Below are 4,888 nucleotides of genomic sequence, written 5' to 3' on the forward strand. Positions count from 1 at the left end.
CTTATCAACACACACACGAACGCACTTTCACAAGGCAAATAACAACATGAATTGCAATCTTATTGGCGGGAAAAGAAACAGCACGATTTTATAACGAATTACAAACAAAAACTCTTTTATTTCACGCATATTTTATTAACTACAATTCAAATTACGAATGTTCACCATTTTCACAAACGCATTAATTATTAAAATACAAATAATTTACGACAAAAGATCTCGATTCGCGACCGACCGACGTTATTATAAATGACAACTGAAGGAAGTAGGAGTAGCAGTGTTGTCAAACGAAGATGACGAAAAATCGCTTTAATTACTTTTCTCACTGCCATTCTCTCTCACATGCACCAATTCATTCATGAACAAACGGTAATTGAAATTGTAAAGGCGGGAAAAACTGAAACACCAATTTATAAAAAATTCAGAAACAGACTTTTTTAGCTATGAGTGAGATGGGAAAGAGGCGAGGCCTATAGTAACCCTTTGTCTCTCAACACCCTCTCTCACCGACAAAATGACAAATATGGACTTATATCAAGGCATATTTATACAAGGTAGAGGTGACAATCAGCTGTATTCTTACTTTTCTTGTAAATTTAGTTTTCAAAATGTAGTAGACCCTATACTCATGAAATTTGAAACTTCGAAATTTGCTGCCATAAAATTCTTCTTTTCGCCGTAAACGTTTAATTACAATGACCTACGACAGCTCTGTATGCTTTATATTTACATTTTGATTCAAATTTGTTCTATTTTAGAGGATTTTCAAAATGTATTTCTGTTTTTCCTGAAAACATTTTTGGAACGACCCTATTATTCAATATTTATCTTTGACAATTAATTTTCAATAACAACAATGTTGTTTTTGTAAATTTGTTAGTACAACTACTATACCTTATATGAATTTGCCTTGACTGCTACTCCTACTTCGTTCAGTTGTCATTTATAGCTTTGTTCCTTAACTTTTTTAATGGTAAACGTGCTAAAAGAGAAAACTGTCAAAATTGCTCTATCATGAACAGTTTTACAGAAAAGTAACAGTACGTTTATATATAACCGGATTTAACAAACCCACTGGGTTTCAAATGTCAATTCGATTGCTTATATTTCAAATAAATCCTCATAAAGTAGGTTAACCCTGCAAATGGCTATAATATAAACAAGGCCTAAAGGAACGAAAAAATTGTAGATCTGGTAGCAATGTCAAAAAGAAATATACAAATTCAATTTTCTTCTTTTATTTCACAGTTTTTAGCATTGCTTTGTCAGCGTTCGCCTTTTTCTTCTGTTTTTGTTCATAAAAACATAAAAAAACATAAAAATATAAATACATTTTGAAAATCCTCTAAAATATAACAAATTTGAATCAAAATGTAAATATAAACCATACAGAACTGTCGTAGGTCATTGTTATTATACGTTTACAGTGAAATGAAGACTTTTATGGTCGCAAATTTCGAAGTTTCAAATTTCATGAGTAAACCTTATTACATTTTGAAAACTAAATTTACAAAAAATGTAAGAATACAGCTGATTGTCACTTCTACCTTGTATTAATATGCCTTGTATCTATACTTTCCTTAATACATAAGCTCTGTTCCTTTACGTGCAAGTTCAAGTTTTATCACTTTTTACTCGAAAAGCGTTCCTTTACTTCTGACACCATAACAAGGGAACAGTTTACAAATTTTATTAATTTTGCCGGTTTTTCCATTTTCAAAAGTAAAGGAACCAGACCAATAATTAAAAATGTGTAAATGTATAGGTGACAAAGTTTGTATTTTTGCTATTGCCTGCCTCCATGGCACAATTACCAGGTAGATGCATCAGCAAACAACTACAACAAAACCGAGTTCAGTACTGTGAAATGTCAAAAATGTTTTACAAAAATAAAGCGATTCACACATTTTTTTCAACAAAATTTTGTTAGGCAGTTATTAATAAACACATTATAACAAAAACCCGTCAAAAATGCACAGTTTTTCTTTTAAATTTTTGTTTTTTAATTTTGTGTTTTCAATTACAACAACTTTTTTGACAGCTCACAGTACATCAGCTGGGCTGATGCGGGTACCTGTATGATTGTGCCATGCCTGCCTCTTAATATAAGTCCACATGGTATAAGTAAAGAGGTAGATTTAAATGAAAAAAATCTATAGAACCCTTGTTTTTCTTGAATTCCCAAAACTTCAAAATAAAAGCAACAAGTGGGTTTGTTTACAATGCATTTTTTGAGCATTTTATAAAAAACGCGAAAAATGAATGAAGAGTTAAGTTTTCTCCACATAATAGTGTTGTGAATATGATAAACTGATTGTTTCAATGCAAATCTCACCAATTTCTTCCATACAAATGGTCTAAAAACAGTTTAAAAAAATCATTGAATTCGATTGTTTTTAAAATTGTTTGGCATATTATTCAAACACCACACACACATACACAGTTTGTTTATATTGTTTTGAAGTTTTAGGCATACTCGAATGAAAAAATTTAAATTGACATAAAGCTTTGGCTAACCTTTCTTATTAAACCATGTAAGTCCATATTTGTCATTTTGTCGGTGAGAGAGGGTGTTGAGAGACAAAGGGTTACTATAGGCCTCACCTCTTTCCCATCTAACTCATAGCTAAAAAAGTCTGTTTCTAAATTTTTTATAAATTGGTGTTTCAGTTTTTCCCGCCTTTACAATTTCAATTACCGTTTGTTCATGAATGAATTGGTTCATGTGAGAGAGAATGGCAGTGACAAGGCGAATTTAACAAGGTGATACAATAGTTGACGTTAGGTTGTAGTCTTCATTTGCTGTCAAATTTTTTTTGCGCGAAATATCCACAAAAGTTAGAAGAAAACGTTAAAATATTATTCGCGAAGCTTAAACAAAGATGTTGTACACAGATATTTTTTATAGAAGCGAAATATTTGTTATTTATTTTTGATTAAAAATATGTTTTGACAGCAAATGAAGACATAGGTTGCTATTATTGTATCACCTTCTTTCTTACACCATGGGCAGTGAGAAAAGTAATTAAAGCGATTTTTCGTCATCTTCGGTTGACAACACTGCTACTCCTACTTCCTTCAGTTGTCATTTATAATAACGTCGGTCGGTCGCGAATCGAGATCTTTTGTCGTAAATGATTTGTATTTTAATAATTATTGCCTTTGTGAAAATGGTGAACATTCGTAATTTGAATTGTAGTTAATAAAATATGCGTGAAATAAAAGAGTTTTTGTTTGTAATTCGTTATAAAATCGTGCTGTTTCTTTTCCCGCCAATAAGATTGCAATTCATGTTGTTATTTGCCTTGTGAAAGTGCGTTCGTGTGCGTGTTGATAAGTGGAGAGCTGTCGTTTAATTCATTCGAGGTCGGTTATTTTTTATGTTCTTTGGAAAAAATATAAAATGCAAGAATTATTTAGCAAAAATGATGGCAAAGATGTGGAAAATAATAATTGCAATTGTGTCATTCGTAATTAATAGTGTTCGTGTCGTGTGTTAAAAATGAGGGAGAATTCTTTTCTCTTACTTTCCTTGCCGATTAATAGTTAAAGCGGTTTAAAAGACATCATTCGTCCGGTTGTTTCTTAAAATTATGAATCGAAAAAGTGAATGTTGCAAAAAATGCTTAATATAATAATGACCTGTTGTATCTGTTAAAAAATTTTGATGTGTTTTAAAGTAAATTCTCTTAAATGTGAAAGATAATTCAAATGAATGTCCTGGAGAGTACTATCCCATATTCTAATGTCTAGAATTCCTATGCAGGTTATTCTTATTGGACATCATCAAGGGAAGAATCAGTGCAACCAATGCAATTGGTTGGTAAGTAAGGTAAGCTCGTTCATAGATTAAACAGTTAATACCTATGATAAAGATATGACCAATATTGTACACATTGCAGACCAATGTTAATTTCCGTTGTTTTATCATGATATTCAGTAATGGATATGAAATTTCGTGAGCGTCATATTGTGGGAATAGCCAGGGTATTCGAGTGTTTTCCCCTGAGCGGAAAAATATAGTTGGTATTTATTGAGTTTGAAGTTCTCAGACTCACATCCAATGAAAGTATTATTACTGATATAAGGAAAGAATATTAATTTATACATAATTATGTTCTACTCTTGTCACGAAAAGAGGCAATTCTCCGCTTTTCAATATTACACTCTAAAAATATATCTATATAGTCTGTGTAGTATTTCTGACAATATTCATCCGCCCTCTTACTCACAATACAACAGGTCAAAATGGTGTTGCAGCTAAAAGGATTTATCCAACTTCAAAAAGTTGTAATTAAATTTGGATTTGGTTCAATCTCCAGTGGTATTGGCGTCATATGTAAGTATCAGTATCAGCCACAATATACATGTAAATGTTATAATCCTGTGCGAAAGTCATGTAGATTTTCCGCCTCTTTATTGTAGCGATGAGCCTCTATCCCTTTCAAACGCATTCGATGTACTGCCTGTCGGCTAGAAATTGTAGCATATGACTGTAACAAGCGTAGTCTTCTAGAATATAAAGTTCCGATTTCAATGGTAATCTCCAGAAAATGATTACTACTGACTTCCTTTGAGATCTCCACCACCTGTTTGTACAATGGCGATCCTGTAAACGTTCATCCACCGACCAGAGTTGCCTTAGATTTGTTAAAAACCACGAGTTTTTTTATTTTATATTTTCGGCCGGTAGTGGTAGTTTAAACATAAGACCAACAAATGTCCTGAGCACCCCCAAAGGTACCGTGCAGATTATGTGATCAGCATTTATCACAGAACCATCTAGGCATCCGATTTACTCGCATCTGTATTCATGGCACCATTTAACTACTTGATCTCACCAACAGGCCAATACTTTACGCTCAAAATTGAATACGCACTTTCATTA

This window comes from Musca autumnalis, unplaced genomic scaffold (assembly GCF_047663935.1).
Source record: "Musca autumnalis isolate F117 unplaced genomic scaffold, ASM4766393v1 scaffold_2, whole genome shotgun sequence".
NCBI lineage: Eukaryota > Metazoa > Arthropoda > Insecta > Diptera > Muscidae > Musca > Musca autumnalis.